Below are 27385 nucleotides of genomic sequence, written 5' to 3'. Positions count from 1 at the left end.
GATTTTCCATAGTTCAGCATGCTGTTTTTATACAGTTCTTTGCATGTACACAGGAAGATGTTATCAGATTTACTGCTGACATGGTCAGATAATTGCTGTCTTGCAAAAACATGTTTGAGAAAAACAACCTGGCCTTGGGCTAATTTCAGCCCTTCCTAGTTTCTCATAAATCTTCAGCTGTCCAGTTCTGATATGATACATTTGCCTAGGGTCAAGGTACAACCCTGGCTTCAATACACATCCTGCTGATTATGGTAGACTTTCAGGCGTCAATTGTTCTCTTATCAGAGTCTCCAGCAGCTGCACATATTTACACAGAATAAATGTATTAACTCTTTTTAACCCTTAATGCATCTATGCCTGTACATTGCAGTTATACATTTTCTTAACAATCGTGTACACTTAGTGTAGGCTTTATTGAATCTGGCCCTGTGTTACTGACCTTTCACATCTACTTTTCCATGTGGCATGTACGGCATTAACTAAAAATGAACTAATTCCTACTATTTAATATGCACTGTTCATCACTGCTCTTCACTCAGCACAAAACACATAAATATCAAGTTGCTTCTTTCCAAAAAGTGATTTTCCTTCTCTGTAATCCAATACAAAACACATCATATACAGAAAAAAGCAGCATTCAATAATTATTGCATTTGTTTTATGCCTGAACTTATTTCTGTTTGCATTCCTTTCCTACATTTGTATCATCATCCGTTACATCATGAAGGCTACTTAGATCAGCAGATTAAATAGTTTAGGTCACTTATTCTAATAACATAACCATTAAGAAAACAATGGCTCTTAAACAATAGCATTTAAATATGCCTTATTATTCTCAGATTGCCAGTATCACACCTCATATAAATAATGTAACCTGGAGTCTGAACCAAAGCAAGTATTTCAAGCTTAGTTTTCAGTTGGAAATGAAAAGAACACAACCCACAATTAGTTTACTTTTTCTTAGTATAAATTTTTCATCTTTCCATTTAATTCACCTCTTAGTGTCACCAAAGGCATGTTTTCATCTTAGCTATATTTTTCTATCAGTATTTCATTTTGCATTTTTCTGTACTATTTTCTGTATAAGTGCAGGTTTCTTCTGGTAGTTTTGTTAAGCATTTTTACATTGCATAAAATGTTTTGTTGAGATCAGTCAGTGAGTCGTGAGAAGAAGATTAACATTAAAGACTAATTCTAGCTACAGCATTAACAACTGTGAATGCAACAAAAAACAACACATCCCAATTATCACATATTAATCGCTGAGGTCAGATTTATCTCATGTGAACTACAATTACTTTGAAAAGAACAATTAACTTGGCTACATTTTCAAGCCTGTCTTTCAAACATCCTTTAAAATGTTGTATCAGAGATGTCCTTAAATAAAAATCAAACAAAGCAACAGAATGAATAATATGGATTGATGCTGACAGTCAAATGTAGGCCGTCACAATACTGTAGTAAGCGGATAAGAGAGAACTGTGTAAACAATTCTCTTGTCATAGGGATTTCTCCCTGTCCCTCTAAAATGACATCAAGGAAGTAAAGCATTAACTGTAAAACAAAATCATGCTACCATGACAGCCACTATTCAGGCTATTTTGGGATATAACGTATTAAAAAAATAATATTAATTACCTTGATACAAAGATATTAATGATGCAGACAATGTCAAGATATGCTGAAAAAATATCTTTCTTCAGTGTTTGGGTGCAGTTCTCCTTCCTGCAGATAGGAATTGCTATCACTGCATCTTATATGAAAAGGCACACTGGCTGCCCATTATTAACATAACCACATTTCTTCTAAGTACAATGATTTACAAAATTCTGACACTAGGCTATTGTCCATTTTTAAAATGATTACTGCAAATCAGAAAACAAAACTGCTCTCTTAGGGACAGCCAAGAAAATACCATCATATTGCTCAAACCTAGAATTAAACTAGTTGCTGGAAAAAAACAACTTCTCCAGGATAGGACTTGCTATATGGAAAAAGCTAACCACAGAGACAGAAACTTTGAAACTTTATACATCCAAAACAAATCTTATGCTACATTTGCAAAACAAATGTAAGTGTACCTGCTTTCATGACACGAGAGAAATTTATAGGCACTCACATATGGGATTTTTTCCACTTGTGTGTGTGTATATATATATATATATATATATATATATATATATATATATATATATATATATATTGTAAACAAACTGCTGAGTTTGTCATAAACTATTTGGAATTTTGTTACAATTTTCAAACTTCAAGTCTTTTCTACTCATACTGTCTTCCTGGTAGCTACCCACTGTCCCATTTAAAACAACATACAGCATTAAGAAAAGTAGCCTCCTCTATTTCTATTTCTCTTCTTTGTTCCCATATCATACTTTCGCCACTAGGTGGTATCACATACCATCTTTTGTTTTACCGAAAGGAGAGATCATTATAACTCCTTATCCCCTGCAAGCCTAAGACATTGTAATAGGTTTTACCTGTGTATTTTTATCCTTTTGTAGTTAGCTAAACCCACAATACAAACAGTAGAAAATCCCAGTACTAGTCAATTCTGCATTGAGCTTGCCTCTGTGCTAGCCAACAACTCTCTCTACGTAGCTCCCAGAAACTGTGTGGCTGATTGTTTTTCAGATTTCATCTCACTCACCCACCCTTCTCAGCTGTGGACAAAATGCCATCTAACTTCCTCAAACTAGCTGCTGATGGCATAGCTCTACCCATTTGCATCCTAATAAATCACACTGTGCAAGAATCCTATGTACCCCTCTTTTGGAAAAAAGCCTTCATCATTCCCCTCCATAAAGGGGGAAGCAATTCTACAGTCTCCAATTTCCACCCAATAGCTATTCTGTCTCCTATCTCAAAAATTCTCAAAAAATGTATCCATCTACAACTCTTACTCTACCTGTTAGACAATCATCTAATGACCCCTACTCAACATGGTTTCAGACCTGGTCACAGCACTGCTACTGGCTTGCTCACCTTTCTTGAAATCATGAACTCTGCTCATTATTCCGGCAACATAGTATCTACCCTCCTTCTTGACTTATCTAAGGCCTTCGATCCTGTATCCCACAAACACCTCTTGACCAAGCTCTCTCATCCCAACCTATCCTCTTCCTCCATCAGCTGATTCACAAGCTACCTCTCAGATACAGAACAAGCTGTAAAGTGGAATAATTTTACTTCTTCCTTCATCCACACTCCAACTGGTGTTCCACAAGGCTTAATACTGGGTCCTTTACTATTCAACATTTTTATCAAGGACTTCTATTAGAACATCCCCAATGTGAAACTTGTCAAATACGCAGATAACTCTACCATCATCTGCTCCGCCAATTCTCTCCCTAAACTTATGAATCTAATCCAAGACGCATTTTCCTGCACTGAAAATTGGACGCTAGGTAACCATTTAGCTCTCAATTCATCTAAATCCAAAACTGTGGTATTCACCCCCTCCAGGCACACAAAAATTGACAAAGCATCCTTCTCTATTGTCAGCCAAAACAAGACTTCTATAGAAAATGTTCCATATACTAAGCTATTAGGAGTCCTTATTGATGATCAATTAAAATTTGACACACACCTACAAACTAATATTTAAAAAAACTCATCAGAAGTTTGGAATGCTATATTGACACAACCGCTACCTTATTCCCTCAACCAAACAACTACTAGCCACCACATACCTCATTCCCTCACTCCTATATGGAGCCCCTCTCCTTCCAAATCTTCAATCTACCCTTAAATCTGAACTATCTTCCTACTACAATACAATTTCTAAGTTTGCCACCGGATCCAAATCCTCCACTCATCACTGTGACTCCCTCAATTCCCTAAGATGGTTGGAACTTCCCAACTACCTGACATATATTCAACTCACAACTACACATAAGCTTATTTTCAAACCATCTAACTGGCCTACCTTTTTCACCACCCTAAAACTGCACCAGCCACATAGATTACTCAGATCCAACAATCAATATCTCCTTGAAGTTTACAAACCCATGCATACTCCAGGACAACTCTTACTATCTTTCTCCCTTGCCAGATCCTGAAATTCGCTTCCCTCTCACATTAGAACTACCCATAATACCGCCACCTTCAAGAGCTTACTTCACTCTCATCTTTCCTTCCTCTGGGAATGCTCCTGATCTCATCCCACCTGATGCTTTCCACCTCCTTTATCATTCCTATCCCAATCTCAGCCAAATAACCCCCAATAAATCTGTTGAATTTACATTCTCATTTCAATGTTACATTTGTATGCACTAATAAATATTGTGTACTACTTGTGATCATTAATTCTCTTGTAAATATTGCTATTACTTGTAATTTTTGTTTCTTTTGTTTTTGTAAATATTACAAATACTCTCATTACTGGAGCTTTTCTCCACGGGCCTCCATTGAAAATGGGCTCAACATGGTCCACTGGACTTTCCCGGTTAACAAACTGCAAATAAATAAATAACTGTCAATACAAGTTGCTATATGCATTTATTCTTATGTACCAAATTTAAAAGTGAATTGTGATGCTCTGCAATGATTTTTACTATACTCTTGAATTCAAATCAGGTCTGAAAAGTGTCAGCAGAAAAGCCCATCTACCTTGTTATCAAATTGTAAAAAAAAAAACAACAAACAAAAAAAACAAAACAAAATAAGAATTGTAGAATATATACATTACTTACAATACATAAGGGGTGAGAAAATGGGACAGTGATGAAATGGTTGCAAAGGATTAATGTATCATATTAGTATTAGTAGAGACTAAAGGAGTTAGTATGAGCAAGAGGCAAAGCCAATGAAAGAGATTGCTAACCACAGAGTGGGACTAAGTTCGCATAGTTTCAACTGGGGTGTTTACTGAAGAAATATTTGCATGTGATATCTTTGAACAGGATTTTTTTTACAGCCATGAGACTTATGGAATTGGGAAAAGACTTTAAGACTGTGGGGTATGTTCTGTGGGAGGATGCCCCAGCACACTTATGGTACCCCCATGTGCAGAACTTCACTTACAAGGACATAGTAAGTTCACAGTCTTACAGCCATGGAGGAAAAACAAAAAACATGCCACATAAATAGACAAATGCAGGCAAAAATTTTTCTTTTCTGGAAAATGCAATAAATGAGTTTAAAACTGAGTAAAGGAAACTGAGCAGTTTAAATTCAACCTTTACACAGATGATCTACATAAAATATGCACAAAGCTGATCTTTACAATGTTTGTATTGGAAAGGACCACACCCAATAAAGTATCCCTATGGAAACTTATTATTAACTAGCAACCCACACACTGGACTTTGTGTCAACTTTGGGTCTGATTTATTTCCTTTAAACCAGTACTATGCTGCAATGTACTTGTCCAATGAAATAAAAATTTCAGTAAGAATCTTTAACTGAATTTTAGGCAAAAGACTGGAATACTCCCTCCAAATTGAGATTTTGCTCAGTAGGCATGCATTAACTAATCTTTCAAAGATTAGCACAATACACAACATTAGCTGTGATGTTAGCCATGAGAAGCTGACCTAAAATGAAAAAATGAGTTGCATCCAAGCATGCTGAGCCTACCATTTTAATATTTTTGCATGAGATAAATCTGAAGTAGTCAGATAATTCACATAATTATGTGTGCCACTGTTTCGGTTATCCAACATTTAAAGCTGCTACAAGGAAGCTGCCCGATGCCATGATCTTATCTTTACTGTCACATGGTGTTTAGCAATCTTCTTGGAAGGACCTGATGCTTCAATGGATTTCCCAGCTATGTCAAAACCAATGGCAAACAATGGGGTATGAGGTGGCCCCCTCTGGTGAATGAGTTTGAACTGCAGGCCAGGATATAGCTCATTCAGTCTCACCAGTGGACTTTTCAGTGGAAAAGTCAGCATTTTGTTCTCTAAACAATAAAGGAAAAAAAAAATCCCAAATGTTATCTTAAATTAGACATAATTCTTACTAGGAACTAAGATAAAAGTAGAAAGGTTATGCTTACACCAATCACAGCTAGCATCCCATGTGCTAATTCTACAACAGCCTTATTTCCCAAAAAAGCAAAACTTTCCAAGATCCATATATGCTCACACACACACACACACACACACACACACACACACACACACACACACACACACACACACACACACATTATATATATTTAGATCACAGGGAAAAGTGTTATTTGTTAGGAACAAAGCTGTTGGCAGAGAATTCTAAAAAATTAAGGGGAAAAAAAAACATTAAATCTAGGGAAGCTCAGTTGAGACTTCATAGTAATCAAGCACTAATAACTTGTTCAGTAGTCAAAATTTCTTTATTGAAGAAAAAATAAATGAGTGCTTCCACCCTTAAAAGAGCTTTGTCAACTCTAACCTCCAGTTTACATGACATGCAGTATTTATCTGCTTTAACTGAGAGATCACTGAAAATTCACTCATACTTGGATCATAAATGTATGGCATATGCTGTTCATCCAAGCTATAATAGGATAAGTCTCATTTTTCATGCCTGTGCTGCATATCTACTCCTATTGGTAACTGCAATTGGTAATTGTAATTGGTAATGTAAATTGGAGTTAGATCTGACGTTGCTCCTTTAAGCGTGAAAGCACTCATCTACTTATTTTTCAAAGAAGTTTTCAGTACTAAACAAGTTAGAAGTGCTTGATTACTCTCAAGTTTCAAATGATATATATACCAGTAAATTTAACTACTAAATTAGTCAACATATGTATTTATAGAGGGGTTTATATCATAACATTGAAGTAGTAAAACTTTGAATGTTATAATATCGAACCCAAAACACTGAATGCTGAAAATAGCGAAGCTGCAGAACATCGACTTCTTTCCTAGGGAAAGAATTTGGTGGGCTGTTTCTGCTGCTTCACTATTTTCTCCACTGTGGTGTGAAGGTTACGGACTGGGTTAAGGTAAGTGCGCAAATAGACCGGGTTAAGTTGAGTTTTGGAATGAAATAGTTAGGGACCTTAGGGTTAGGGAGCGGGTAAGGTGAGTGTGTGATAATTAGGGGCCTTAGGGTTAGGGAGCGGGTAAGATGAGTGTGCGATAGTTAGGGAACTTAGGGTTAGGGAGCAGGTAAGGTGAGTGTGCAATAGTTAGGGACCTTAGGGTTAGGGAGCGGGTAAGATAAGTGTGTGATAGTTAAGGACCTTAGGGTTAGGGAGCGGGTAAAGTGAGTGTGCAATAGTTACACACCTTAGGGTTAGGGAGTGGGTTAGGTGAGTGTGCGATAGTTACGGACCTTAGGTTTAAGGTTTGGGTTAAAGTAAGTGGATAGATAGTGAATGTATGGTTTAAGGTAGGGTTAGAAGTAGGATTTTAAGTGTATATGTGTGGATTACTTTTTTTGGTGTGCTTGTGTTGTGAGTGTGTTTCTTGGAACAGCAAATTTTTCCCTGGGAAAAAAATTCGCTGTTCTGAGCTTTTGATTATATCACATTTTGAAATTCCAAGTTCGAGCTTATGGTGTTCGGTATTTTGGGATTTCGATTATGTGATATACACCCATACAGAGGAATCTGGCCTTAGACAAATACATATCTAAGATAACAAGAAAATCATTATATGTTTCCCAACTTATAGGTGAGAGTATGGGGCATTCAGGTCCAAATTTCTCCTAGTAGTATAATTACTATCTCAGGTCTCCCCTGAATACAGGACACTAGTCTAGTGGGACTAGCCCCAGTCAACAAAGAATAAATAAATAAAATAACCAGTATGCATTTTCTGAACAATAAGAAGTATGAAACTCTAATGTCTAGCATTATTTCTTGACTTTAATCCTCTGTGACTAATGAGGAAAATAAAACATTTGAAGAGGTGCATTGCAAAAATATGAGGTAAAATCAGAGACAGATGAGAGGCATGCTCCCCAGCTCTGTTAAATACATAAAATTGCATTAACTTTATATATATATATATATATATATATATATATATATATATATACAGTTTTTCTGTTTCTTGTCCAGCTGACAAATGCCAGTTATTAGCAAACGACTTGATTTCTTTCTTAAAGAATTATCTACAGAGCCATATGTAATCAGAAGACAAATGCATAAAAGTCAAGGACAACTTTAAATATTACTCTAATTCACTTAAAAGGTTAGTAGAATGAACATACATTTTCTGAACAATGAGAAATTTTACACTGTCTAGTATTATTGACCGAATAATCCTCAGTGATTGACCAGAAAATCCATCATTTTATAATGGATGGGGCAAAAGTATGAGGCAAAATCAGGGACAGTAAGGGCAGTGTTATGAATTATGCTAGTTGTACCACAATGAAAGCTACAAGTAAACTGCATTAAGTAAAACAAAACAAATATATATTAGGTCGGGGATGGTATTGTGCATCCAGTGTGTGTACAGCTTTACATTCTTACAGTGATGTTCTCTTCATATGATAAACTAATTAAAAACACTACCATGCACATGCACAGCATGTGTCAAAACACTTCCCCTGCTGCCTGAAACATAATTGACATTTTATTTTTCATTAGTGAACCAGGGACGAACACTGATTGCCATGGATAATTTTCAGGTTCAACCCAGGTCGGGATAAATTATCTTCTGGTGCAAACTCGTGAATGAAAAGAAATGTTACGATTGTTTCATAATTAACTTTTACCTACTTATTTTTAACAGCTCCCACTGACCTTAAACTGGATCACTCAGGAATCGGTGAATGATTCTTTCATACCTGCCTGCAAGTCTGTACTAAAATAAATGCTTACTATTAAGAAAGTGAAATATTAGCCAAAAAATGTTTTAAAATACTACTTCACAAAGATGCAAAACCAAACAAAACACAGCCAAGTAAATAAATACTCTTAATTAAGGAGATTCTCCTCTCTGAGAAGCAGTGCTTTCTGTGCCTTAAGTGATAACTAATTTCATGGTATGGAACTAATTTCTTGTTGTAGAATCTATGACTTGACATCAAACCTGCAATCCATTGTGATGCTAGCCAAAGAGGATGATGTCATCAGCCCTGCATCACAATGCAGACAAACATAGCTCTGGCCACCAGAATCATGAATATCTCCAGAAAGATAATCTTGGGACATTTTTTAAATATTATTACTATAAACCTGAGATGTTGATAAAATAAGAAAAAATGAATTAACATGCAGTTTTTAAAGTAAAAGAACTATATAACTCTAACTATTCTAATTATGCTTTAGTGAAAATTCACCATCATTCCTCCCCAAAGTGCTAGTTTTAGGAGGGATAAGAAGGACAGAGCAAAATTTTAGTCAAAGTTTGGGGGATCCCTTAAAAATCATGACACTTGAAAGGTAGTAGCATAGACAAGGAGGGGCAAGAGGGGCAACTGCCCAGGGCGCATAGTGTTAGACGTGTGATCACCATCAGATCCCCTCTATTTCATTAACACAATACCGGCTTTTAAAAGCCAGTATGCATTTACAGTCAAACATGTGTGGTCTAAACTATGGCATCTGCTTTCTATATTGTAACAAATAGTTTGCTAGTTTAAAAGTTAGAAAAAAATCTATTTTTTTTCACTAAAACCTGAGCACCATAGTGCTCTATGCATGCAAGGTATAAACTGTAGCAAATGTTTTCTACATGTGCAGCAAGCAGTTTGTTACATTTTATAAGATTTTTTTTTTTGTTAAGGAAAACGTGAGCACCCTAGCCCTCCATGCAGTCAAGGTATAAACTGTACCAAACTACTTGTTACATTTGTAGTAAGCAGTTTGCTATAGTTTATAAGAAGAAAATCTTATTTATTTTAATAAAAGGGGAGGGTCAGGGCAGGGCACAGAAATGAAACCTGAAGGCAGGAGGGAGGAGGGCATGTTGTGCTGCAGCCACCTGATTGGTGGCAATAAATTGAATGCCCATTTTTCTTTTACTCTACAATGGAAGAGCTTCAGGGTATAGATCTGGGATCTGTAATATGTCAATTGCTTGTTTGGCTTAGCACGGACACAGTAAAGAGCTTTTTTTTTTGCTCTTCAGTGGAAGACCTTTAGGGGTGTGGTAAGCCAATCACTAGACCAGCTTAATACAGATACAGTAAAGTTTTTTTTTCTCTTTTCAATGGAAGAGGATGGAAGAGGTGGGGGGAGGTAATGGATCTTCTGTAATCAGCCGATCACTATATCAACTTAATTTTTTTGTTCTTCACCTGAAGAGCTGATGAAGTTGGGCTGCTGGTTCCTGGTACCAGCATAGGGTGCTCTGTTGAGAGGTATGTAACTCAGAAGGGCGTATTGTCAATGTGTCAGTGGTAGTTCCCTGGGAAAGATGACCTCCCAAAGGATACAAAACACAATAAAATTTTCACACTGCTATTGCCCCTGGTTTTGGTTTTATAAGCTCCCAAAGGATACTATAATGCATTTTTTGCTATTTAGTCTCAGACCATGATTTTCACACCAGAATATTTAGATGAATATAATTTATACCTGATTAGCATATCATTCAGTTCAAAATGCTTCCAAACTCTGCCTCCTTCCTGTGTTATTCTCCAAAACTACTCAGAAAATCAAGTTTTAAATAATTGTATGACAAAAGACTAACAAAAGACATTGTAAAATATTTATATTTTATTGAACAACATTATGAAAACCTACTTTGTGATGTCTTTTTATTTTTGTTTATGAAAAAAAGGATATATGGCTTGGGGGCATACCTCTTGACTGTCAAGATTTTCACAGAATGTTCTGATTTTTGCCTCGTGTGTAGTCTGTTCCTCATTAAATTTGTGGTTTTCTGGCAAACGAGTATAGAAACCATCAAGCAATGACAGACATTTAAATTTCAGATGTCTCATCCTTCAGAAAAAATGTGTTAACACCATTTATTTTTAAAATGTCTAGTTTTATAAGAACAATATTTAAAATTGTCCATATTTTGGGTCTTTGTCCCCCATACCCCTTAGCTTGTACAGATTTTTACTGAATATCCAGATTTTTGCCTCATATTTTTTAGTCCATTTTTCATAAAATTGTATTTTTCTGGCAAATTACTGATATATCATTAAAGATTTAATTCAGAAAATAATGACAAACATTTGAGTTTCTGACGTCATACCCTTCAGAAAATTCAAGCTAATGCAAATCCTGTTATTCTATTAACTTTCTACGTTTGCAAGAGCAATAATATTGCCTGTATTTTTGGGCCTTGTTCCATTCATTATCTCTGGCTTTGTCCAGCTTTCTTGCGCTGAAATGTTCAAAGGTGTGCATGTGGTTCCTTCTTTCTCTAATATATTGGTGCCCTGAGTACATTGGTGGTGTATACTGGTTTTCTTATGTTCTAAACAGCTTTAAACATGTCTGTGTGTGACAGGGTAGGAATTCAGAAAACTGTGTGAAGGGGTATATCTAGCCTCAAAATGATAATACCTCAAAAATGTTTCCTTATGTCAACGAGTAAATCAAGTCCGAACATAGGTACTTACATCCAAACTCCAATTTGAGAAGTAGCCTTAAAGTGTGTGTTCTTCATTAATGACTTGTCTATGTTAAATCACAATCACCTTTTAATTTCTTGTAGCTAGTTGTTTCATTTTCTTCTGGTATTGTTTCCCTTTTGAATAACTAAAGTGTGTTTTACATTCAGAAGACTGAGACTGAAATTCTATTGGCAGTAGAAAAGTTGCTTGGTCTGTGTGAGTTGGGAAACACAAAGGGACACAAAGTGAGATTGTTTCATAGGCCGCAGGGCTTTTTAGTTGGTTTTACCATTTTTCTTAAAGTCTATAAATTCTGCTGTTTGACACACAGCAGTATTTATCTGTGCCTTGTATAAAAGCAGGCTCATAGAAATTAAAATTTCCCTGTAATACTTCTTCTGTAACTTTGCCCATTACTCAACTGCACAAATAGCAATGTGTCAGAGTGCTAAGGAGCACTGCGGCACAAGTTCAGTCATACATAGCCTAGCTGTAGTTTCTACCCTTTCAGTGTCCAAGTAAGCTTGCTATAAACCCCTTCTGTACACCCCTTCTGTACCACCTTCTTGTAGTTCACCTAAAAAGGCCTGACACCATGAATGGACACTTTCCAAATTCTCCACCCCTAGCTTGGTAGATATGGGCATCCAGAGACAGATGTATCACGTTCACTCACAAAATAATTCTTAGAGAAATGGGCAAAGTTTGTGAGAGATGTAATTACACAATGTCACTGGAAGTAAGACTCTCTTACAAAAATATCTCACAAAGAGGATTACCAGCCTCAAACAGATGCCCTACGCAGATCGTTTCAAAAAACACCAGCTTTACTCTGTCGCATATCACCTACTCAGAGGCGATCTCTGCCTAACATACAAAACTATGTCAAACCCAGAGCTGTTGGACATGCTCCACTTAAAGAAATCCCAATCTCTCTTAGCTACATGCTCTAGGGACCTAAACCTTGTCACCACAATAAACAGAACATGCTGGAGGGATAGATTCCTGTCCCAGATACTTCCCATACTCTGGAATAAGCTACCTATCTATATCAAACAAAGCTCCTCATTAGCACTCTTCAAGAAAAATTTTGATGATTGGATGGGAGATAAGAAATTAACCCTGGGGATCATTTATGTGGCTCTGCTTGACAGGGACACAAGAAAATAATTTTCTTGGGTGGCAAAAGCCAGGATACCGTTTGGCAAACCTTATATAGGCCCTAGGGCCGATAGTCTAGTACCTACCTATGAACCTAAAAGCACTCAAAATAACAAATCAGGTTGTCAGTAATATAAGCATTATATCCACGTAACATAGTATTGCCGCAACACATAGACCAACATATGCAGAGGCACTTGAAGTAACCTTCCTAAACCCCAAAGAACTCCTAGACATTTACTCTTCTAAAATAATCCTCTGCAACCCCCAAAACACTCCACCAAAACAACACCCAGTGCAATATATACTGCCTCACACTTTGAAATCGCAACTACAAGACCACCACACTACCAAATATTTTAGTTATATGAAACTCTATTGTGCCACATACAGATGTCCTGCTCATCAGGGTGAATAAAAAGAAAATCATTGTCCATTGTCTAGCTTTGCCATGATCCAACAAATCACCCACACACTCAAGTCATCAGACTACAAGTACCAGTATGACTCAGTCATAATCCATTTGGGTGTAAATGACCTGAAACCATATGACAAAAAACATTATGGAGCTCTCAGATTATGTGTCCCAGGCTAGTATGTGCCTAGCATTGAGCACCATCCTTCCTTTACCAAGGATAATGCTACAATACAAAAAAAAATGACTGACTTCAATATCTGGCTTAGTTTCTGGTGTCATTCCAAGTGGGTACATGGGAGGATATGGTCAACAAACCATGTTGCTTTACCAAAGATGGTTTACACCTGTCACTTCAAGGTTAGAAATATTGGCTAAAATATCTGTTTCCCCTCATAGCCCCATTTTTATGTCTTGCCAAACTGACAAACCTTCCAACATAGCAAAACCAACCTGGGAAGATCTAAAAGTGTTACGGCTCAATACCAAAACAAGAAACTCCACTCACTCCAGGCATTCCTCACCTTGGAGAATGTGGATATCTGTGCAGTTTTTGAGAAATAAAAAAACAAAAAATGAAAGCGGACTGTTACAGCTAGACACGGACTGTTTATTTAATGTAAGCGCTTTCGGCAGGGTTATTACCCAACCTTCTTCAGACAAACACTGAACATTACACAGCTTCCAGTTTTTATAAACATCAAGACATGTAACAATCAATTAACACCAATAATTAATTATCCAATAAAACCAAGTTTTTGGGTTTAAAGGTAAACACCCATATATAAATATAAAAAAATTATAACCCCAAAACAGAACTAAACCAAGACTACTCAGCAAACCTCAGTATGTTAATTACCTAAATAAATGCATGTATACAAAATTAAAATGTCAAACCAGGTGAAACCTTGCACATTTACTTAAAACAAAACTATATACTATATACATGCATCGGAGGACATGACAAATACTGGACAAAATAAATGGCTATTTGGCCATAAGCATGTACATATTAGTTGCCACAAATAAATGCAAGCATTAAAAAATGTTATATATAAAACCTACTAGATTACATTAGTAACCATGTGTAAAATCCGACTATTTGTACATACATAATTATTAAGTTTAGAATTATAGATTAAATGTATAAGTATATTGTAGGGTAGTCATATTAACTATTATATTTAACTTTGAATACCTTCCTTTAAACATTCTAAAAACCTTTTGATAAAAAACTTTATAATATTATCTAAAAATATGAAAAAAAATATATATGAAAAGTTATATATGATAAGAGGCCATGGGACTATGTACAAAATTTATCTACGCAATGCTTTTAATTTTAAAATACATTTGATAGAGGCATATTCATTTAAACCTGGAGGCAGATATGCTGATGTTCTGATTTGCCAGAACACCTCTTGTTCTTCTAAATATAACTGCCACGGGCCTCCCCTTATATCATTCTTAACTTGATAAACAGCTACAAATAAAAATAAGTGATCCAAGTGTTCAACAATGTGTCTAGCGAGAGAGAGCATTAGTTAAGTCCCTTCTCCCTATTGCATACAGATGCTCATAAATTCTTTTTCTTAGCATCCTTTCGGTTTTCCCTATGTAAAAGGAGAGACATTTCTCACACAATGCAGCATACACAACCCCTTTTGTTTCGCAATTATATTTACCATTCATGTGATATGTTTTCCCATTAATATTTATTTTGTCACCAGGTAAAATGTGTTTGCATTGAGGGCACATACCACATTTACCCATACCTACAACTTTGTTCTTAGATTTACACATCTCTACTAGATTCTTGAGATTTTCACCTCTTCTATAGGTAAATTTCAGATGGGATCCAATAATTTTACATAAAGCATGATCTTCCAGAATAATACTCCAATGCTTAACAATAATTTCTTTAATAACATCATGATCAACGCAGTATGTAAAAAGAAAATTTATACCGGGAGGCTCATTTAGAATCATATTAGCATTATTTGGATACGATTCCTCCTCCCTTTGTATTATTCCCCCACAAAGAAGAGGCTTAAAGTATCCAGATTCCCTTTTAGTCAAAACCTCATTCATTATTTCATTAAGTAATGTATCTGGATATCCTCTATTAAAAAACATTGTTTTTATGTTTTCACATTCGCCCATAAAATTGTGTTGTTCAGAAATCATCCTGGCTGCTCTAACAAACTGCCCCTTCACTACTCCTCTTTTTTGATGATAGGGGTGACTGCTAGTAAAGTGGAGATAACTGTTCGAATGTGTGGGTTTCCTATAAATCATGGATTTGAATTTGTTATTATCTTTATCTTTACAAATCTTAACATCAAGGAAATTAATTTCATCTACTCCTATGGTATAAGTAAACTCAAGAAATTCAGTCATCTGTGAGATGCTATCTATAAAGGCAGGTATCTGGTTTATGTGTCCTTTCCATATAAACCACATGTCATCTTGGAACCTAGTGTACCATGCGATGAGTTGTTGATACATATCATTCTTAAAAAGCCAATTGCGTTCCCAAAAATGCCATTACACTATTTGCGAAACTACTTCCACAGGGGGACCCCATGGCTATCCCGTTTTTTTAGAGGAAGAATTGACCTTTAAAAACCAAATAATTATTAGACAAAATTAATTCTAATAGTGTCTCTACTAAATATACCTGTGCATTATCTGCCTTCTTAAAATGCATAAAATTCCTGGTCCATTCAATACCCAACTGCTGGGGAATGACAGTGTATAAGTCTTTAACATCTATGACCAGGAAAATAAAATCCTTATTATACACCATTTGATTGATGTTCTCCAAAAAACTCCAGGAGTCCTTACATATTTGTGGTTCATCCTGGATAAAGGATTTAAGAATACCATCAACATACTTAGCATATGCGTAGGTAATAGATCCTCTCCCATCCACTATTGGCCTAAAAGGCGGATCAACTAAACCTTTATGCAATTTCGGAGAACCAAAGATAGTTGGAATCCTCGGGGCTGGCATAGATAAAAAATGAAAAGTATCAATATCTATGCTGCCTTCCAAGAACAGATCATCTAGTATGCCCCTAATTCTCTTATATGCCAGGTGGACCTCATTTAGGCTAGAATTCAAATGAGCTTCAGACTGTAAATGGTCAAACATCTTATTTTCATATTGATATTCATCCATAAATTCAAGTCCCCCACTCTTTTCTGGCTTCATGACCCTAATTTTACATTAGTTAAGTAAGGCAATGAAGTCTAGCTCACTTTTGGAAATGTTACTATTAACCATTCTAATGCATTTATGGAAGTCCAATCTAATAGGTTTTATATATAGAATTTTTTAATTCTTGCATTTATTTGTGGTAACTAATATGTACATGCTTACAACCAAATAGCCATTTATTTTGGCCAGTATTTGTCATGTGCACCGATGCATGTATATAGTATATAGTTTTGTTTTAAGTAAATGTGTTAGGTTTCACCTGGTTTGACATTTTAATTTTGTGTACATGCGTTTATATAGGTAATTAACATACCGAGGTTTGCTGAGTAGTCTTGGTTTAGTTCTGTTTTGGGGTTATAATTTTTTTATATTTATATATGGGTGTTTACCTTTAAACCCAAAAACTTGTTTTTATTAGATAATTAATTATTGGTGTTAATTGATTGTTACATGTCTTGATGTTTATAAAAACTGGAAGCTGTGTAATGTTCAGTGTTTGTCTGAAGAAGGTTGGGTAATAACCCTGCCGAAAGCGCTTACATTAAATAAACAGTCCGTGTCTAGCTGTAACAGTCCGCTTTCATTTTTTGTTTCTTATTCAGTTTATTTTTCGTTTTTTCTCCAGTTTGTGATGTCTAATGGAAATGGTGTTTCTGTACAGCAAAATGGGCATAGTGGGACTGATTCACAGCTATTGTTCTCGCAAGACAATGAGCGAGAACTGATTACTACTCAGAATCCCACTGAGTCTAATGCCTTGGTTAATTTGGGGAATTTTTAACTAATGATGAAGGGGACCAGGGTTTTCAGAGGCTTGGGAACAGGCGCAACAACAACAGCAATCGAACCAACAACAGGAATCAAGTGCAAAAGAGAAAACGAGGGAACCAACGGAGGAGATGATGCCATATACACCTGAAGGACCAAGTATCCTAATGTGCCAGCAAGGGGACTTTAAAATAAACAATTACACCATCTTAACTGTGGATCAACCTCTGATTGAATTTTTTGCTAAAGGGCTGTCATTTGTACCTGATAAAAGGGCTGATTTTGTTAAAACAGTTGTAGACCTGAAACTTTTTGTACGTAAGTTGAATTTGGCTTTCAGCTTGGGGAACACACCCACACTTCTTAATATTCATAGGGTGTTGAGTATTTTCAATCCCCCAATATATGGTGTTTTAAATACCTTTGAGAAATTATGTAAAATAGACTTAAGGACAAGACTGGACTCACATAAATGCATTAGAATGGTTAATTGTAACATTTCCAAAAGTGAACTAGACTTCATTGCCTTACTTAACCAATGTAAAATTAGGGTCATGAAGCCAGATAAGGGTGGGGATCTTGTCTTTATGGATGAATATCAATATAAAAATAAGATGTTTGACCATTTACAGTCTGAAGCTTAGTTGAATTCTAGCCTAAACGAGGTCCACCTGGCATATAAGAGAATTAGGGGCGTACTAGATGATCTGTTCTTGGAAGGCAGCATAGATATTGATACTTTTCATTTTTTATCTATGCCAGCCCCGAGGATTCCAACTATCTTTGGTTCTCTGAAATTGCATAAAGGTTTAGTTGATCCACCTTTTAGGCCAATAGTGGATGGGAGAGGATCTATTACCTACGCATGTGCTAAGTATGTTGATGGTATTCTTAAATCCTTTATCCAGGATGAACCACAAATATGTAAGGACTCCTGAAGTTTTTTGGAGAACATCAATCAAATGGTGTATAATAAGAATTTTATTTTCCTGGTCATAGATGTTAAAGACTTATACAGTGTCATTCCCCAGCAGTTGGATATTGAATGGACCAGGAATTTTATGCTTTTTAAGAAGGCAGATAATTCACAGGTATACTTAGTAGAGACACTATTGGAATTAATTTTGTCTAATAATTATTTGGTTTTTAAAGGTCAATTCTTCCTCCAAAAAAACGGGATAGCCATGGGGTCCCCTTGTGGACGTAGTTTTGAAAATAGTGTAATGGCATTTTGGAAATGCAATTGGCTTTTTAAGAATGATATGTATCAACAATTTGTTGCATGGTACACTAGGTACCAAGACGACATGTGTTTTATATGGAAAGGACACAAACCAGATACCTGCCTTATAGATAACATCTCACAATTGACTGAATTTCTTGAGTTTACTTATACCATAGGAGTAGATGAAATTAATTTTCTTGATGTTAAGATTTGTAAAGATAAAGATAATAACAAATTCAAATTCATGATTTATAGGAAACCCACACATTTGAACAGGTATCTCCACTTTACTAGCCGTCACCCCTATCATCAAAAAAGAGGAGTAGTGAAGGGGCAGTTTGTTAGAGCAGCCAGGATAATTTCTGAACAACACAATTTTATGGGCAAATGTGAAAACATAAAAACAATGTTTTTTAATAGAGGATATCCAGATACATTACTTAATGAAATAATGAATGAGGTTTTGACTAAAACGGTATCCGGATACTTTAAGCCAATTCTTTGTGGGGGAATAATGCAAAGGGAGGAGGAATCGTATCCAAATAATGCTAATATGATTCTAAATGAGCCTCCCGGTATAAATTTTCTTTTTACATACTGCATTGATCATGATGTTATTAAAGAAATTATTGTTAAGAATTGGAGTATTATCCTGAAAGATCATGCTTTGTGTAAAATTATTGGCTCCCAACCGAAATTTACCTACAGAAGAGGTGTAAATCTCAAGACTCTAGTAGAGATGTGTAAATCTAAGAACAAAGTTGTAGGTATAGGTAAATGCGGTATGTGCCCTCAATGCAAACACATTTTATCTGGTGACAAAATAAATATTAATGGGAAAACATGTCACATGAAAGGTAAATATAATTGCGAAACAAAAGGGGTTGTGTATGCTGCATTGTATGAGAAATGTCCCTCCTTTTACATAGGGAAAACCGAAAGGATGCTAAGAAAAAGAATTTATGAGCATCTGTATGCAATAGGGAGAAGGGACTTAACTAATGCTCTCTCTTGCTAGACACATTGTTGAACACTTGGATCATTTATTTTTATTTGTAGCTGTTTATCAAGTTAAGAATGATATAAGGGGAGGCCCGTGGCAGTTATATTTAGAAGAACAAGAAGTGTTCTGGCAAATCAGAACATCTGCATATCTGCCTCCAGGTTTAAATGAATATGCGTCTATCAAATGTATTTTAAAATTAAAAGCATTGCGTAGATAAATTTTGTACATAGTCCCCTGGCCTCTTATCATATATATCTTTTCATATATATATTTTTTCATATTTTTAGATATTATAAAGTTTTTTATCAAAGGTTTTTAGAGTGTTTAAAGGAAGGTATTCAAAGGTAAATATAATAGTTAATATGACTACCCTACAATATACTTATACATTGAATCTATAATTCTAAACTTAATAATTATGTATGTAGAAATAGTCTGATTTTACACATGGTTACTAATGTTATCTAATAGGTTTTATATATAGAATTTTTTAATGCTTGCATTCATTTGTGGCAACTAATATGTACATGCTTACGGCCAAATAGCCATTTATTTTGGCAGTATTTGTCATCTGCACCGATGCATGTATATAGTATATAGTTTTGTTTTAAGTAAATGTGTAAGGTTTCACCTGGTTTGACATTTTAATTTTGTATACATGCATTTATATATGTAATTGACATACTGAGATTTGCTGAGTAGTCTTGGTTTAGTTCTGTTTTGGGGTTATAATTTTTTTATATTTATATATGGGTGTTTACCTTTAAACCCAAAAACTTGTTTTTATTGGATAATTAATTATTGGTGTTAATTGAATGTTACATGTCTTGATGTTTATAAAAACTGGAAGCTGTGTAATGTTCAGTGTTTGTCTGAAGAAGGATGGGTAATAACCCTGCCGAAAGCACTTACATTAAATTAATAGTCCGTGTCTAGCTGTAACAGTCCACTTTCATTTTTTGTTTTTTATTCAGTTTATTTTTTGTTTTTTCTCCAGTTTTGAGAAATGTTTTAAAGCTAAGGAGAGCACCCAGGCAGTGCAGGTATACAATACTTTCCACACATTTAGGCTAACTACTGTACAGGCAGGGACCAAAGGTGTTCTCCCACTGAACAGCAAACTCACCTCAAAATTAATCAAACAGGACATCTCACATGAGCTTTACATGTCCATACTGCCAAAATTAAAGTCCTAAATCATGTCCTACCAAGCTATAGATCACTCCCCTGACCCAAGAATCCTACATTTTCTACTTGCATTTACTGCAGGATCTCACCATTCAACCCCATACTATAATCAAGGGCAATTTCAACTACATCACTATAAACTAGCAAAGCACTCTTTTGGTTTTACCTCCCGAAGATTCAGATGGTGCACTTAATTCTTTATTATTATTCACTACTACATCACTATAAACTAGGATACTTACCTGACCCAAAACTTACAGGTCCAGACATTCCTGGACTTAGTAAACACAAACACATTGGACCAGATAGTCCATACACTATTAGACATGCAAACGTACTCAACCTGGTATTCACAAACATAGGAGAATGCTGTAATCCCCTTAGTGTAGTGTCCTCTCTGGTAAGGTCAGACCACAATGCCGACTCTTTCGTAATAGAAATCTATTCTGTGACCCTGGCCAACTGTAACATTTTGGAACTCTTCTAAGGAAGACTTTCTTCTACTAAGTGATAACCTGTCAACATTTGATGACCCCCAAATGCTGAGAACACAGCTGTCAAGCAGAATCTGTGTCAGTCATACAAACTCTGCATGATCATGTCAATAACTGCATAGAGACAGCTGTACCTTCCAGAAATAAGCCTAGAACTAATTAAAAAAACAAACCACCACAGTAGAATTTAAACATAAACAGGATGTACAACAAAAGAAAAAAGTCATCATCAAGATTAGGAAGTGCTATGCCTAACATGATAAAAACGCGCTAATCAATCTAAACAAATAACTAAGATGGCAATGTATGCCTACTAATGCCAAATTTGAGGTAAAGATAGCCTCTCAGGCAAAGGACAACCATAACAATTGCTATAGCTATGACTAAAACCTCAAAGGCAGCACACAGCAGTGTGTAAAACTGATTGTAAATGGAGTCATCTATTTAGAAGCCAGAAGATATAGAAAATCTGCTGGCCAATAAATTCAGCAAAAAACAAATAACACAAAATAAACTGAAAATAAATTAACTGGACTGAACAGTAGAACCAGGACACAATCCACACGAACTCCAGTGGTACAGATGTAGTCAAATTTATTGGTGCTTCCTAGTACCTCGGCAAGTGCTTGCCGAGGTACTAGGAAGCACCAATAAATTTGACTACATCTGTACCACTGGAGTTTGTGTGGATTGTGTCCTGGTTCTACTGTTCAGTCCAGTTAATTTATTTTTGGCCAATAAATTTAACTCAGTTTTAACCTTCATGCTCCACCTGGCTGCCCCATGAAATATCATCAAAGATAAACCTCACAACTCTCACTAGAAAGCTGGTCTTAGATGCACCCCTAAGGCCTAAAGTAGTGCATCAATGGGCCCCAGTAATATTGTAAGATGCCTCCTAAATAGCTTGAAACATGAACAATCAGGACTAGTGAAGTCACTGTTTAACCACAGACAGGCTTTGTGCCATGCAAACTGAGATCTGCACTGGTTATCTCTCTGCACAAGGGAGGGCCACCAATGGACCCCCATGGACTACAGACCCATAAGTCTGACTAGTTTCTCACACAGACACATGGAAATAATTAACATGGGAATGACTAAAAAGGACATAGAAAACCTTCAAATACTGGATCCAACCTGGTTTGTTTTTGTCAAGAGCAGATCATGCCTATTCAATCTGGTGGACTTCTTTGAGAAGGTCACTAAAGCAATAATTGAGGGCAAAATGGTGCATATTGCCTACCATGAACTGGCTAAGACATTTATTACGATACCCCACTCAGGCATTGTAAACAAACTCACAGATACAGGCATAAACCTCTATGTTACAAGCTGCATATCCAACTGGCTCTGAAATAGGACCCAAGAAGCGAGGATAGGAGAGACCACCACCACAAAGAGACTGGTCACTAGTGGAGTCCATCAGGTCTTATTGCTTCTTGATCTACTCCTTTTTGGCATCTAATTCTTTGATGTCAAGGCCAATGTCAGGGGCCTCTGCTGCTCACATTTGCAGATGACTGCAAAATAGGAACAGTCATAGAATCACCCAAAACTCTAACATCCTACAGAAAGGACTAACAGAGACAAATGACTGGTGCCAAAGCCACTGCTTAAATCTCAATGCAAAGTACTCAACACAACACTTTGGAAAGTCAGTCACTCTAGGAAATTGCCTCATGAGTAACACACCCCTATCAGTAGAACCAGTAGTAAGGCATTTGGGTAGTTATGTACATGGTAAAATGGCTTTCGACCCATGTATCTGAGGTAGTAAAGAAATCATTCTATGTTTCTCAAAGTATAAGCAAGGGCATGGTATCTAGTTTCTAGGAAGTCATCTTGCCACTGTATTCGGCCCTCAACAGGCCCATCAATGAGTACCCCCCCCTTCAGTACATATTTAGACAGACACATGCAACAACTGCAAGTCCAAATAGGTTCCTCACAAAAAGAACATAGGGCATAAACAGCATGTCCTATGCAGATTGCCTCAAAGTCCTACTCTGTTTCCTAAAGACTGTTGAAATTTGAGCTGTGCCTAGCATACAAGACATCCTTGGTTCCCACTTTGATTGACCTTTTGCATATCTGCAAAATGAATAGCATCATAATTACTTGATGTAGCCATTTTAACTGTCCTCATGACATAAATAGGACAAATTGGAGGGACAGCTACAGTAGATATAAAATGCGTACACACCCCTATTAAAATGCCAGGTTTATGTGATATAAAAAAAGAGACCACAATAAATCATTTCAAAACTTTTCCCACCTTTAATGTGCCATATAACCTGTACAATTTAATTGAAAAACAAACAAATCTGTTAGGGGAAAAATATAAAAAATAAAAAACGTACAATACGCTGGTTGCATAAGTATGCACACTCTTAAACTAATACTTTGTTGTGTGTTCACACCCTTAAACTAATACTTTGTTGAAGCATCTTTTGATTTAATTACAGCATTCAGTCTTCTTGGGTAGGGGTCTATCAGCATGCACATCTTTAATTGGCAGTATTCGCCCACTCTTCCTTGCAAAAGCCCTCCAAATCTATCAGATTGAGAGGGCATCTCTTGTGCGCAACCCTCTTCAGGTCACACCACAGATTTTCTATTGGATGTAGGTCTGGGCTCTGGCTAGACCATTCTAAAACGTTTATGTTGAAGCCATTATTTTGTTGATTTGGATGTATGCTTGGGGTCATTGTTTTGTTGAAAGGTGAAATTCCTCTTCATCTTCGGCTTCTAGCAGATGCCTGAAGGTTTTGGGCCTAAAGTGACTGGAATTTGAAATTGTTCATAATTCCCTCCACCTTGACTATAGCCCCAGCTCCAGCTGAAGAAACCCAACCCCAAAGAATGATACTGCCACAACCATGCTTCACCGTGAGGATGGTGTTCTTTTGGTGATGCGAAGTATTGTTTTTGTGCCAAACATACCTTTTGGAATTGTGGCCAAAAAGTTCAACCTTGGTCTCATCAGACCATAACACATTTTCCCACATATGTTTGGGAGACTTGCATTGTTTTGCACATTGTAGCTGGGCCTGGATGTTTTTCTGTGTAAGAAAAGGCTTCCGTCTTGCAACCCTACTCCATAGTCCAGACATATGGAGAATACGGGATATTGTTGTCACGTGTAGTATACAATCAGTACTTGCCAGAAATTCCTGCAGCTCCTTCAGTGTTGCTGTAGCTCTCTAGGCAGCCTCTCTGACCAGTTCTTGTCTTGTCTTTTCATCAATTTTGGAGGGTCGTCCAGTTCTTCACAATGTCACTGTTGTCACATATTTTCTCCACTTTTTGATGACTGCTGTCACTGTGTTCCATGGTATATCTAATGTCATGGAAATATTTTTGTACCCTTCTCCTGACTGATACCTTTCAACAATGATATCCCTTTGATGCTTTGCAAGCTCTCTGTGAACCATGGGTTTTGCTGTAGCAGGCAACTGAGTAAATGTCAGGAAAATCCGACTAGGACAGCTGAACTTTATTTGGGGTTAATCAGAGTCTCTTTAATTGATGGCAGGTGTGTACCCAACAAGACTGAATGCTGTAATTAAATCAAAAGGTGCTTCAACAAAGTATTAGTGTGAGGGTGTGCACACACAACAAAGTATTAGTTTAAGGGTGTGCACACTTATGCAACCAGCGTATTGTACATTTTTTATTTTTTATATTTTTCCCCAAACAGATGTGCTTGTTTTTCAATTGAATTGTGCAGCTTATAGGTCACATTAAAGGTGGGAAAAGTTTTGAAATGATTTATTGTGGTCTCATTTATTTATATCACAAAAACCTGGAATTTTAACAGGGGTTGTACACTTTTTATAGCCACTGTATGTATCTCAGAGAATCCCACTTCTCTGGACAGGCTTCTTCATGTGAAGGAGAGCTCTTCCCTAACCCTACTCAAGAGAAACCTGGACCAGTGGATAAGAAATCAGAAATAGGACAGAGGTAGCCTGTAAACCTTACCCTTTCTTACATGTACCCCTTAAATAATGTCCAAGGCACATAAACTTGTGGGATACATTTAAGAAGTTTGGCTAGACCTACAAAGGCCAGCACATAAACTTGCAGGATACATTTGGGATGCTTGTCTAGGTTTATAAAGGCAGCAGTGGTCATTAGCCCAGTATCCACGTATGAAGCTACATAAGGGTGTTCTTACTCAGTTTTTTTTTTTTTTTTGCTGAAGAATTAAGGAAGGAAGAATAATGAGTGGCAAATAGGCCCAAAATCTGGAGGAACAGTTTCTAAATATTATTATAACTCACTTGAAAAATTACTACAACAACAGGATTTTGCAACAACAACATGCATTTTCTGTTCAATAGGACGAAATAAATTGTAATAGCTGTCATTTTAATTAACTGTAATTATCTGTGGTTTATAAGAAAATCAAAAATATTACCAGGTGCAAGCCAAAATTCTTGAGGCAAAGTCAGGCATCTTCTGCAAAATCAAATATAGTTAAGAGGTATTGATGGGGAAGCAATAAGAATGGATGATTATAAATGATGGGTCTACCAGGGGACATTTTCTTAAAGAGTACTCTAGGTAACTTCTATTTTAAATTAGATGCATTCTTTCAGAGGCTATTAGTCAGAAATGCTCTGTAATGAAAGGAAGGATGATCATCAATGTGGCAGTGATGAGGAGTCAGCCACTCACACTCATTTGACTTTGGTAAAATGGATTGGCATTTACTTATAAAGAAGAAAGTGCAAAGCCAAAAGGAATCAGCTTGTATGGTTTGATATTGTGATAAGTGATTCTGTAAGGGGTTACGTTTATGCCTATATTAAGATGAACAAAAAGGAAAGGCCAGTTTGGAGTATAAGGAATACACAGCATGATTAAAAAAGCCAGCCAAGCAGCACTTGGAAATAAGCATAAAGACAGATTGAAAAATATTAGTATAAAGATAGGTACATTATAAAGATATCGATCTTGTATGTTCATTTGAACGATATGAAACTCTTTTTCAGGGAACGGACACATTCTCTACCAGAAAGGCAGTGATATGACACATGCTGAAGGAAATGATTGCTAAAAAGAGTAACTTAGCAAAAGGAAATTCATTTTCAGTTGCTTAAGCAGGGAATGTAAGGCACGTCAGACAAGAAGCTTACCAGCAAGAGTTATTAAAGAACAGGGTGGCACAGTGTATCAGTAGTTAAGGTTTCAGCATCATAGATTCTAGGTTCAACTCTGTCCTCCTGCCTCTGACTGTATATCTTTATTTATTCCTCTGTCTGCATCGTGTTTTTTTATTTATTGCATCACACCCTCCAATAAAATGTTCCTTTTACACAGCCTATATATGTTACATTTATCTTTGCTCTCATAGCTTGGAGTGTGCCTGAAAAGAACTTGCAGTGGATGAGTTTATTTATATAATTAATAAAGATATTATTAAAAAAATATTAGGGCTTTGGATACAGTGCTTATGACTTTATTCAGCTCAGTAATTAAGTTACATAGTAATTGTATAGTACCATTGTGCTGCATATCTCATCAGGAGTAAAGAAAAGTGCCTATAAATTACATTTCTGTGAGAATTATCACCTCGTTCCTGGCAAGGTTGCAGAAACCCTGCTAAAAACCTTTGGAAGTTTCTGGAATAAAATGTTTTATATGTTTGCATCAGCATGATTTTGGAAAAAAAGACAAAATCAGTCCAGTTTTATGTTTGGGCTGCCCCAAAAGTATGGGCATTCCCCAGTAAACTGTTTTTTTTTTCAAGAAAATCTTTCAAGACTAAACTACATGAAAGAGTGCCATAGGAGTGACTGTAATCAGTATGATCACTGGCAACTTCATTTTTGTGCTAGGAAAGCAAACTCTTGTTACAAGATTCACTGTCATAAATTGGTCAGCCTCTGTAATCCTTCAAATGTGTAAATCTTCCACTTGACTTCTTTAACCAAGTATTTGTAATATGAAACACTTCCTTATTACTGAGGCTTTGTGGGAGGCATTAGGCTTGCCAGTGCCATTTGCTCATTCTTTTTGCAATCCACCACTTGACTTTCACTTCCCTGCATTTCTTCTTTCACAGTTAAATTAAATCATAACATTAATTCTCTTCTGAGTGAAAGTCCACACACCTCCCCTTGTAATAATTGTTCTCACTTTCTATAGTTCCATTTAATATGTGTCTCAGCTGGACACATTAAAGATTTCTTCATTTTCTGCCTTACAGATGCCTTTGTCCCTCACACCAGCTTCACCCCTTTTTCCTAAAATGGATTCTAGCTTTTTTTTTTGCTAAACATGAATCATACAATTAACCTTTCACTCATCACTACACTAGTCTCTTCTGTGTGGATTCATTTATTTATTCTTCTCTACAAATTATCATATCCCAAACAGATGAAAGCTGATAGGGAGGTGTCTGCCCTTCCTAACCTTT

This window comes from Protopterus annectens, chromosome 7.part0, assembly GCF_019279795.1.
Source record: "Protopterus annectens isolate FY-2018-M chromosome 7.part0, PAN1.0, whole genome shotgun sequence".
Classification (NCBI taxonomy): Eukaryota; Metazoa; Chordata; order Ceratodontiformes; family Protopteridae; genus Protopterus; species Protopterus annectens.
The sequence above is the reverse complement of the archived record's forward strand: the minus strand, read 5'-3'. Positions refer to the sequence as shown.